At 35.7% G+C, this 13,145-nt stretch overlaps 2 protein-coding genes across 2 annotated transcripts in view; one reads left to right on the top strand and one right to left on the bottom strand.

Annotated features, from left to right (window-relative positions):
• Window positions 1-13,145, bottom strand: part of LOC105257365 (4-coumarate--CoA ligase 1) — a 92,254-nt gene that overhangs the window by 45,599 nt on the left and 33,510 nt on the right. The gene's annotated exons all lie outside the window — the stretch shown is intronic.
• Window positions 5,470-13,145, top strand: part of LOC105257364 (lachesin) — a 139,595-nt gene continuing 131,919 nt past the window's right edge. Inside the window, exon 1 of the mRNA XM_025412644.1 lies at window positions 5,470-6,026. The gene's annotated coding sequence lies outside the window, so the exon portion shown is untranslated. The remainder of the gene's footprint in view (window positions 6,027-13,145) is intronic.

Here is a 13,145-nt window from a genome sequence, read left to right as displayed (position 1 = left end):
AGCGAGCTAACACGTCTCTATTTTTCCCGCGGCGTCGTCGTCGTCGTCGTCTCGCGGCCGTATACCGCAAAAACCCTATTCGCCGTCTTTTATTATTTCCCCGCGTCGCCCTCCGCATTGCACCACCGTCGCCGCTTCCCTTCCTCGTTCTTCGTGCTCTCACCTCTCAAGGAAATATCACGACTATTTCAATTCCCGCTGATATTGCTGGCCGATAGACGAGCGCCCGGGGTGATTCTTTATTTTATACCACGCGTATCCTACGGCTACGTCGTCTACACTGATTTCGAACGTGTCTCGAAATCCTCCGTAACTGCACACATTTAACTATATGGTGCAGGGTATATAGTGCAACTAATGCTCGTATAAAAATGATCGCTAATATAGAGTTCAGATACGAATATATATCATTTTTATATGATTTTTTTTCACGTTGAATGATATACACATCATGTATCATTTTTTATTCCAAATTAATATACGCAGGTTGTTTGATTAAATATTTTAAAACTTAATAGAGAGTTTTGACTTGTGAAAAAAATATTGAAATTGTCACAACTTTATAAACTGAAAATATATCATATCCCAATTAAATTTTATGGGGGGATTTTCGATTGATGAAAGATGCTATAAAAGATAAGAATGCCTAAGATTATTTATCTTTAATTTATCAATTAGCAATAGTAACTGTTGGACATAATTGGTAGATACATTTATGAGAAATGCTTCCCCCAAGTAGTTAGTAGTGACTTGTACATGTACATACACGTATATGAAGATGACTATAATAATCTCCGTTACTGTTCTATTGCCGCGCGTTTGCAATATATTATTCTGCACGACTGTTCACAACCGAATCCGAATTTGCGAACTATTTCTGCAATCTAACGCCCGCGTTCCCAGTAACTCGCATAATTCGGCCGATACTATTTCCAGCATTTGCATAGGCCAGATACGTTACGAAGCGAGTCGCATCGCGAGCATGTCGAAACAAGAATCGATATCCAATAATTTAATTCCATTTGAATTTTTTTGCGTCTATGGAGATTACGTTCTCATACGGCAAGTTAAAGAAAAAATCTCCATTTTTATTGTATTCCCTGATCTATCACTTTATTACGGGATCCTACTCAGCTGGAATGAGGAAAAAGTCAGAGCGTAAAAGGTAACACTTTTAACGGAAAATTTTTTTCACACCTCTCTTGCTTGAATATATAAGAATTCTCGAAGTAAAATCGATTTGTGCGCGTAAAGAGAGTATGTCAGGAAGGCCTTCGGTCTTCGTAGGGGAACACGCTTACCTTATATAACATGGGAAATTGGCAGGAGGTATTTCCTAATATCGAACGCGCGTCCTCCCTGGAAAAGAATGTCGGTGTGACATCACAGAGAAAGAAAGAGAGGGTAAAAGAAAAAGGGGGAAAGTAAAAAAAGAGGGAAGAAGAAAGAACGGGGATGCTTTTACTCCCGAAAATCTTGTCGAAACAAAGGACCATAGGATGGAAGAGAGGTCCTTGATTTCCTCTCCGCACTTTTTCGATTACGAAAGTCGTATCAGCGTTTATGAAGTGCGCATTTTTTATGAGACTCCGATCGTGCCGTGACTCGACTCGTTTTTCTATTTGTACGATGAGGTAAAACCAATTGTATGAAAATGAAATGAATCGAAAAGTAACGAGTAACTACATTATGAATGAATGATACATGACTAATATTTTGTTCCGTTCTGTTATTTTCGAAATAAAAAATACCTGAAGGCTCTTAACATTAAATATTATTTTAACTTAGCAAAATAAATAAAAATTATTTTGCTAAGTTAAAATAATATTTAATGTAAAATGAATGAATGCAAAAATACTGTTACTCGTTATATTTAAAAAATAAATTGACAAAACTTTTATAAGCTTGACTAAAATTGTCTTGATTTATTTTATTTTAATATTCTTAACTAAATGTATATAAATATGTTAAAATTATAACATCCAAAATTATATGATATTTAAAATAATATAAGAGAGAGAGAGAGAGAGAGAGAGAGAGAGAGAGAGAGAGAGAGAGAGAGAGAATTTGTTACTCACAATCAGTAAAATCTAAATACAGAGATTAAGATTTATCTTTAGAAATAATTTTCCCGATAAGTAGCAAGAAAGTAACAATTCTCTGTTAAGAAATGGGGGATATTAGCTTAGATACTCAATAACATAGTTGTATATATCCTACAATGTTTGTTAAACTATCGCAAAATGTTTGCTTGCTTGGTGATAAATATTTCACATATGTACATTTATATATACATTCCTCTTGGGAGAATATAGTTTGCCTGTCATCGTTCTTTTCTACTGATAAAATAGTATACAACAACTGCACTATCCATTGACACAGTACGATATGATACATATTATAGTAAAATATTAATATAAAAGAATGTTCGCTGGAAGAAGCGAACATCTCAAACGAGATTAAAAAGAAGAAATAATATGAGACGTGAAACACAAGAACAGGTTTCTTTTCGAATGTGTACCTGCTGACTATTTGATAAACCTTGAAATAGATTGCGTAAATATGGCACATGACAGGCATACACGTGGATGCCATTTAAGTGGATATATAAAAGTTGCCTCTGTCCCAAGGACAATAAGTATATAAAGTGAAATAATTATTTCGCAAAGCTATATATATATATATATATATATATATATATATACACAAAAAAAGTGATTTTATTAAATATCTAGAGAAAGAGAATTTGTAATATTAATTCTAAATTTTGCTCTTGTTTAAATAAACATCGAACGCGAACGCGAGTATACATTTATCGGGTACAAATTAAATATCGCTTTGAAATACGTTCCGCTCTGCGTTCTCTTATTGCGCGGCGTTCTCGCAATAATCGATTTAATTAAATTCTCGGTCTACAGTAGTTATCGTCGGAAGTTCGCCGATCGATCCCGTTTACCTGCGAAACTTTAAACGCACACGCGTTATGGCGCAAATATAATTCTGCGCAACCAACTGCTCTATCCGCGATAGACGCGGTGCATTAGGCACACCCCGTGCACGCGCCTCCGATAATGCATGGGATATAAATGTAACGGAGAATTTAAGACAAATATTTGTTTGTCCCGTGACACGCAAACTGTTCGCACTAAAGCTTGATCAATAATGGCAACCAGTAGAGATAAAATTTTTATAAGAATAAAAATAATAATTGAAAATTATGTCTCTAAAAAAAGAATATAAAATATTATAGTTATTGTTATCTTTGCTAAGAGAAGAGAATTTTTATTTTATCAGGAATTATTTTCATTCTTTAAAAAAATATTCTTTGCTTTCTTAATTTTTTTTCATATTTATGCAAAAAAGCATGATTATAAATTAAACACAAATTTTAAGATAAAAAATTAGCTGTATGTCATTTTTACTACAACCTGCGATATATCTTATATACGAGATCCCGATGGATCTAACGAGGAGTAAATATAACGGAAATTTTTAAATTTAAGAACATTTGTTTATCCTGTAACGTGATACCTTGTCACAGCGATATTCGACGTGGACTCAGGAAAAGCGCACGGGAGACAAGTTGAGTTAAACTTTTAACGAGCTTTCTTCCTTCCCTCTCTCGGTCTTCTTAAAGTTTCTCATGAACGGGCGCAATCCCTGCGTTTCTGTTTCATCGTGTTTCCCGTCGACGAATGCCGAACTTTCTCCTATCGTCCTGCGATGACACAAGTCTACATTTATCCACGAGCATCCATCCATCATACCGCGTGGGATTCTCGGCCTGAAGAGGTGCGTGATTTATCTGCTCGATGAATATGCCGGTTAAAATCGCTCGAATGAGAAAAGCCGACGGCGGACGTTTGCGTTTCGTTTCTTTGTTCAGAATTAAGCGCGGTTTTTACGGCACTTTTCTCTTTTATTTTCAGCATTATTAATGTGACATCACGTTAGTTTAAAAAAAATTTATTTATCGCGGTGACACTTTTGCGCGTTTTAAATAATAATAATAATGTAATATTTACAATATATTAAAGTACTATTTTTTAAATATCTATTACGTGTCTCTCTTTTAATATGTGAATAATTTTAATATGTAAAATAATGAATTTCTCTCCCCTCCCCCCAATAATATTATATTAGAGCTAAGATTTTGTCCTACATCAATTATTATATTATTCATCTACGATCATTTACAATATTTTTATTCAAATTACAATCATGCTATAAATCTTTCCATTTCATGTCGGTGAGTATAGCATAGTCTAGAAAGCACTTTCATATTTATTGCGACGTATATGGGACCCATGCAACGTGTATAGTACGTAACCACGCATTATAGTATGGCGAGTATAACGAAAAATAATATACGTTCTTCCTCTTTTTCTTTTTTCCTCCCCAAGCATGCTTCCGGCACGCGGCCGAGATTCCCCGCGATATCGCGAGAACGGCAATTATTTCGTTGGAAGAATTTTCCTGAAACGTTTCCGGAATTTTCGCGTAAAGTTAATGGAATTCGAAGGAGAAAGTTACGAACACGGTCTCGAACACCTGCCGTAATAAGATATTTCGTGTGCGTGCGCGCGCATGTACAGTTGTTAGTGGTGGCATTCTTCTGGAAATAATAATAATTTCACGAAACTTCGCTTTTCTTCTACAACATGCGACTGAATAATGTTATTAAATGCACCGAGCTCGCGTGTTCCTGTATAAAACCGAGCTATAAAGGCTATGACAAATGGAGTCTTTCGCGAAGAAACGTTACGGATTCCACCTTCCTAGACATATTTTTGACAGAATACTTGATAAAATTAATTACGATATATTCATTGGAGCAAAACGTTTGAGAGAAAGAGACAGAGAGAACTCGAAATATCTACAGTTATAGCTGACAATCCGTGTTATGAATGTTTGAAAAAAAAAGTCTGCGAGTTAGAAAAACAGAAAAAATGAAGAAAATTTCGAATCGCATTTAATCAATTCTGCAAAGTGTCCAGAAAAAGTGCAAAAGCTAGTGATAAAAAATTTAAAGTTTTAAAATTGCAAGAGATAAAGTTGTACGAAATACAGCGTCGAAAGTAAGAGACTAATAAGAATGAGGTAAAACCACCGAGTTGAGACGATACAGATGCTCGCGGTCACGACCCTCTCTCGTCTCTTCCTCCCCTCGACGTCGTGTATTCGACATTCGGCGACTTCCCATGCCAGCAACACGTGATATCCCGGAGCTCTCCCGTCGCGTCAAAAACCCGCATGCGTGCAATGCATAAGGACGAGCGATGGGACGCGACGCGCCGCGATTTCTCGACGAGAATGGGGTGCGCGGGCCGATCGGCCGATCATGCGCGAGCTTTTCGAACTTCCGACCGACCCGGTAGATCGGCGGCCCGTGTGAGAGAGCAGTCAGTGCAGTCAGTGCAGTCAGCGCAGTCAATGCAGCCGAGGATCCTGCGGACCCTCTCACAGAACCCGAAAGCGTCGATTCCGTTAGCGGGAAAGTATCGCCGCGAGGGGTGCGTTTCGAAAAGGCACTTTGCCGCTCCAGGAGTGGCTGGACGGCTCGGTGGAGGGGATATTATAGCGAGAGAGAAACCGAGAGGGTGAGAATAGAAGAGAGGCAACGGGGAGGCATGAGATAAGCAGGCAAGAGAGAGATTGAGAGGAAGAGAGAAAGAGATAGAGAGAGGGGGGTCAGGTAGATAAAGAGGGTCGCGGGAGTGAGGGAGAGGACGGTCCGGAGGGATGGAGACCGTGAGAGCGTGAGAGGGTAGCGATTGTGCTACAGTCGCACCGCGACACCCCCACGAGCGAAACCGCGCGCGGCAGCCCGCACTCTCGTGTATAGAGCTGTGTACGTGTATATCGCGAAAACGAGTCCGCGAACAGTGCTATGCTTTTGAGGCCGCGATCTGTAAGGTGTCCTTCGTCCTCGTCGTCGTTGGTCTTATCCTCCTTCTTTTCCTTCAAGTGGGCGCACCAGTTCGCGAGAGCCGTCCAGCACATCGTAGCGCAGCGCTTTTAATGGGGTGAGTTTTTTTTTTGTATAAGTAATCGTGCAAACATTACACTTTTTTCCAATATATATTTCTTTTCCTTATAATTATTTTTCTTATATTTTCTTTTTTTTAACTCTACAGATATTTAGCGAGAATATATGAAAGACATAACATGTGTCAAGAATGTCGAGAATGTTTTAATCTTGAAGCGATGAGTGGCTAAAAATTCGTTTTTTAGAAAAGAATAATTATAATCTTTAATTATAAGTTTAAATTTTTAATTGTTTAAGTGAATCTTTTAGGATGTGCGATTACCAAGATATTACGTATCGAAAATTAGAAATTTAAAAGTAAGAGGCTGTTTGATTAAACGTTTGCTTGGAAAAAATAAGCTTCGCATTCCTTAAATTTGTGCTCGAGAAGCAGTGTACAAGTTTAATTACTTTTTAATCTGACTCGGATTTCGACAAGATATATTAGAATTAAGGCTGATAAACAAATTTTTCAAAAGGTTTGGTTTAGAAATGTAAGAGTATAATTTTTTACCGTAGCTCATTATTATGTTTTAACATAAATTTGTTTAATAGCCAGGATATTAAGCCGGACGTAATTAAATATTGTGCTTATAATATTGAAAACAGATTACTTTGTTTCACATGTCGATACAGATGCTGATACATATATTTTGAAATAACGTTTGAAAATATGACGGTGACTCTGTTATTTTTTTATAACGGTAACAAAACTAATTGTAAAAATCTAGTTAGATGAAAATTGTTTTAGTAAATACACTGTATGCATTTGTCATTCAAGTAAATTTAATTTTTCAAAGTTATTATCTTTGTTTCGTGATTTGTTTGATTTAAATGAATGCATTTAATGTATATCTAATATTTTGGATATCTATTAAATGAATAATGTTTTTAAATATTATTATTATCAATCGCCCTAGAGAAATGTACACTGAAGATAAATTTAAATCAACAGAATTAAATTTTCTTTGTCAATTTCATATATACGTATATTGGATTCACAAAAAAAATTTAATTTAATTTATTAGAATTATCTGAATTTACAGAGAGAAATAAAATTTAAAGATAATATACACCACATATTTTTAACATTTTCTTTGTTAATATTAGAAATCGATTTTAACTAGTTGTTTTTTTAAATGCCACAATCAGAAAACTAGGATATTGAATGTAGTATCACACAACTCACTATCTTATTAAATTCCTTAGAAAGAAAATAATTTCGTAGGAGATTACGGATAAAATTACAGCATAGATTCCGCAGTCTTGCTTGGAAGGAAATTAATTTCGCAAACATTTAACCGGTTAGAATCACGAACTGTATAACGCTTGCTATTCCCAAGCTGAGCATTATATTGAAATACGGTCTTCTTTTCGGCAATAGCCGATTAAAGAATTATCTCTCAAGATCGTTTATTGAAACATCATCAAGTCGTTGAAACATCGTTAGGAACATCGTCAAGGGAGGAACGTTGGCTTTTGCACGGCGACCTGTTGATGATCTTTCTCCGGCTCGTTGCGTTTCAAGAAATGCACTTGGAAATTACGCGCACGCTTAACCCTTTCCTTACAAGTGTCGTATTCAAGGTGTTATGTAAATCACGCATCTTGTTTTTCTGCAAATATCTATAGAAATATTGAAGAATGATATGAAAATATAGAAATATTAAAAATTATAGAAATATATTAAAAATTGATATGAAAAATATTACGTTTTTCAATCTCGAAATGCAACATTTGGAATATAATTATATTTTTTAATTGGAAATTGAAATGAGTTTACAAAACAAAACGCATACATACACATACACATAAACACAACATACAAGTAAGTCATTTATCTCTTTGGTTAATTTCAAATAAATATTACTTCAAAAGAATATTAATTTGAGATTTAGTTTATGTAAAATTTATATATATTTAGTACTGAAAATTTTTAAAATTCTAAATTGATCAAATAATTTGCAAATGAGAGGCATTTATATCAACATTTTTCATAATTACGTTTATTACAAAACTTCTAATAATTTAGATATAAACTTCAAATAATTCAAAGTCTATTAATGTGAATAAGAAAAAAATAATATTGAAAAAATTAATTAGTATAGCTTTTTAATAAATTATATTTTAATAAGAGAATTATTTAATATGTGTATGTGTTAAACAACTATGACAAGAGATTATTCATAATGTACATATATAAATATATATGTATATATTCTTTTCATCTAATTATTTCCATTAAATCATATCTTTTATTGGTATAATCTCTTTGAATATTGTATGGAGAGTTTTCGATAACTTTTAAATAGGAACCTGTTGAAGATGCGGCATCTTGGCCGATATATCGTGGCATGCATGCCCGATTGCGAGTATTGATCATAACGCTCGCTAAAGTTGCAAACGCTTCTTTGACAGAATCACACTGAATATATATTACGAAAATTTCATTAGCTTCGCGACTAATGAAACGTTAAAAATAATATTCGTACAGAGAGCAACAATAATTCGCTCGTTTGCATCTCGTCTTTATCATAAGTGTCTCGTAAAACTTCATACTTACAAATTGTTTACTTCAGGTTTATTAGATGTCAAGATACCTTGATTCGCTTGCTCTCGCGCGCGAATGGTATTTATCGATCTGCATCTATAAATATTGGTAATAGAATATAAAATTCGCTGTGTGTGGTTAAAGATGTATCGAATATTACAATATAAAATATTAATTTTACATTGTTTTTGCTATTTTATTTTTCAAGATAGAACGTAAATAAATTCAAATGATTATTATAGAGAGTAAAAGTAAAAATAATTTTAAAAAATTAAACATGTAATGTGTTTAACCCATAGAATGAAACCCTACGGTCAACTGAATTTCATCTCTATACAAAATATCAGAAATTGCAAATCTATTAATTGATAGAAACTTATTATCAACCCATTTTTCTTCATACATTCTATTTCTTCTCCATCTTCTTCATCTTCTTTTTCTTCATTATTTTTTCATTATGGCGATAAGATGGGTTAAAGTGTCGAAGAGTGAAATCGCATGAATCCAGATAAAACTTGAACCATCATAAATGGACGCAACTGCGCCGAATGCACGGATTTCTTTCGATTGCTTTTCCGATTTCTTTCATGTAGAAGTGTATATGTAAGAAAACTTTTCTTTTTTTTCTTGTTCTGAAACGCTTGTTCCGAGCATCTGTGTCGATGTCTCTCGTGAACTCAACTTTGGAGTACTGCCAATGACTTTTGGCTGACTTGTAGAACCTGTTGATGACTCGCGATTCGTATTTTACACGTTCAATCGAAAATATTTTGTGTCAATAGCATTTTAAGCTTCTTTTCAATATTATAGCTGTATATATATATACATGCAGAATAAATAAATTATTATAAAATAAATTATGACAAAATAAATAATTAGAAGAAATGAGTTATATTTTTAATATTTATAATTTCTTATTTTAAGAAAGAGTTAAAAGCAGCGATGAGATTGAGATATAATTTAATATAATTGCAAAAATTACTTCCTTATATGACTATTCGCAAATTACAAAAATAATTATACAAGGTAAAAAAGAAGATAAAAGTTGGAACGTTTTCATGAATTCAATGCGATGCAACTTTTTCATGAACTCATCAATTTGCTTTGATTGTAGGAGGAAAGTACATTTACATTTCATCCATCTCTCGCGTCTCATCTTTTTTCTTTAATTTCTTTATTTTCCCTAGAGAATCCGACTGAGCTCGTGTTTCTTATTCAGCACATGTTCGCAGTATTTTCAGATCTAATAGGACCGGAGAGCTCGCGAGACGTCCCTGGTTCTATCTTTTCACCGTTTGCCGCTTTTCCAATTTTTCGCGTGTGCGATCCGCGTAGCGTGCCAATTTCGCGCGGCCATAACTTTTCCGTATTGTTTGACCGTCGCAGAACATCGGAGTTTCTCGATTTTAACACACCACCGTGTATCTGATCGTTACAAATAATAACGTAACGACGCACAATCCCTCCCTCAGTCGATCTGTCGGGAAAATAGTTTTCGAGCAGCAGAAGTGTATCGTTCGCGAAGTCTCTGCGGGCCGATTATTGCGGCTGCGTTTAATTTCTCAGGAGACAAGCGTAATTGCAAGCGAGTTAGGTATCGTTTCCAGGCGCAGGTGTAAACGTCCGGTGCATTATTCTCAGTCATAATGGTACTTCGTTATCCCACAGTTAAACATTTGTTATTTGTTATTTGCTTATTTACCGCGATAAAAATTGAAACAATATGAATTAAGGTAAAGAAAAATGAAAGAGAGAAAGACAGCTTCGTTTGATTAAGTATTGTCCATAAACGGAAATAAGAAGTAATAAAAGAGTATAGGAAGCAATAAAATGTAATAAATATGTCTCGAATTTAAAAATCCTAGTGTTTAAGATTAAAATTTTTTTCATTAAATATACTCTCGCGCAACTGAAACGAAAGTTGACTGATTTCATGCATATATAGTATATATATTTTTTTTTTGTATAGCATAGTATGCAGTTTTTTGGCCGGGCTTAATGAAATTTGCTCTACTGCAGCATCCTAATGAGATGCTTGCGTACAGCGTACTTAATCCGCATGAGAGAAACATTTACATTCTAAAGTACGAATTCATTGTTTCCCGCGTACGGTTAGTATATTTGCCGCCGTTTCACAGACCGCCGCAAGACAGATTTCCTTAAATTTTAACCATTTTCTTCTCGAGATACTACCACGGCTGATGTCTGACAATAATCAAGCCAGCGTCCCTGTACTATTTTTTTTTCGCGTAAACTGCTAGCATCCGACTGGGACGTAAAGTCGACGACGAGCTTCTTAATTATTTTTTCTACGACGAGCGCGCGCGCGCGCACGTCTTGAAGATCCACCGAGCAAAAGACGTTTTTCTTGATGTCCTTTTCATTTGTCTCTTTCTGCGGCTTACATCTATTCTAAATTTAATCCCACGCATTTCGTTCTTACCGCATGACCGCCCAGGACGGGAACGAATGCAAATCGTTAAACACGGCTTTGTAATCTTCTTTTTCTTTTACACCGCTTTTTCAATGTATTCCTTTTGTCGATGCTAAATAAAGCTCGCTAATTTTTAAATGCATTTTTAAATATTGCATTGATGTTGCTTATATAATTAAAGAAGAAATTGTCGATATAATCAATTATCCTCAAGTATGCAATAATTTTCCATGAGTAAATAATATCGCAATGAGCGAAGCAAAATTCACGTCTACAAATATCAAGACTAAATTATAAAATACTGTGAATACTGTATGATGTTTGAAAATATCGTAAATAATTATCATAGATCGAGCTCGCGCGAGCAAGAAAATTTTACTCTACCAATTAACCCAGAATTCTCGACTCTATCAACTCTCCGCGAGAGCAGAATATCGTTATAACGTTATCCCCGTTTCGTTCGCAAGCGAGAGAACGTTCTCCACGTGGGTCAGGAAGTGGTCTCGGTGGCGGTAAACGAAGCGCTGATACCCTACTCCCTCCTTTTTCCCAGGCACCTATTTCTCGTCCGCTGTTCTCGGGATGCGTTCTTCCGGCATGGCTGATGGGCCCCGTCCGTTCGTGACGACCATTAACCATCCCGACGCAATTTTCGCTGGAGCGATGGAAAAACTTCTCGCTCGACCATGTGCGCGCACACACTCGCGCGTATGTACGTGTTGCACATCCGGTAGCAGCCGGCGCGTTAATGCCCTTCCGTATTTTCCGTATTTCTCGCGACCGACTTGCTCGATGGGCCGCGGTCTTCGGGGACCGCATCCGAATGACAGCAGCTGAGCCCCCTCTTCGGCAATCGAGGTGCGAGTTGAAGATTCGCGTTGATCCGATAAATCGATTCTCTCCTAGTGACCAATGTCATTCAAGTTTTACAACATGTATGTTATGACCGTTCTATTAATATTTTTGATGGTTTCTTTAAGAAACTTCAATCGAGAGAAAAGTTGTTTCCTATAATGCATTTATAATTAATGCAAAAGATTTGTTTCACGTATCATAATTGTTTTCTCTTTTATATACAATTTATTCTCTGGAGAATGATATACGTGATATAACTTTGAAGTATGTATTTTTACTTCTCATGTTTTTCTTTCTCGACGGAAAGAGAATTCTTATTTCATATTCTATTTCCTTTATATCTTTCATAATGGTACAATGTTAAGTTTACTGGTTCAAATTTGACAACTTTAGGATATACAAATTATGGGACGCGAGTTAATTACAAATCCTGCACATCCGATCTTTAAGAATGTGATATAATCTGCGCAGTTTTCACGCTGTTAGAAAGAATGAGATCCTTTGGGAAGGAAGGAAGGGATTTCTTCAGAGTACGCGTCCTTCCGGCGTCCCTTCAAGGTGGGAGGCCACCGTCGCTGGATGATTGCCAATGAATGCTTAAATGGAAAGAACCTGTTGATAATAGCGTGGTATAATGTTCGGTTCGGCTGGCTTCTACCCTCGACTTTTACGCCTTCCTTTCGTCCACCTCCTTCTCGCTAACATGACATTATGCGATTTTTATTCGTTTCCGTGTGGCTTAATGTCATCAGCAACTGTGCGATTTATGATGTATACTGGAAAAAGTCAACGATCTACGAGTTCGCATTATTGTCTTTTATCGAGACCTTAATAATTGAATTTCTTGGGATCGATAGTTATAGCCTGTAGCAACAAAGTGTGCCAGATATTAAAAAAAACGAAGTTTATTAATTTCAAATTGTCAGAGTAGATAATATAAGAATAGTATAAGAGATTCAAACTTTTACATGTTAAACTTTCACGATTCGTCGACATATGGTTACCAGGGGTAAATTCTTTTAAGATTTGAATAATGATCTATGATAAGCATTTGATAAGGTTTTTCTATTTATTTTAATTGAATAATTAATTGCCGAGATTCAAATTGTAAAAAATCTTGTTCTAGCTGACATGTACGTAATAGCGTTTATTTTATGATTTCTCGAAGGGGAGACGGATCGGGACGCGGACAAGGTTTCCGCAACATATCCGCAACGCCGACCATTAAACGGCCATTTGCCGTGCAAATAATAACCGACGCTTCCGACGTTCGTCTC

The sequence above is a fragment of the Camponotus floridanus genome, unplaced genomic scaffold (assembly GCF_003227725.1).
Source record: "Camponotus floridanus strain SB8 unplaced genomic scaffold, Cflo_v7.5 scaffold54, whole genome shotgun sequence".
NCBI classification, from domain to species: Eukaryota; Metazoa; Arthropoda; class Insecta; order Hymenoptera; family Formicidae; genus Camponotus; species Camponotus floridanus.
This window is presented reverse-complemented; position numbering and strand designations above follow the sequence as displayed.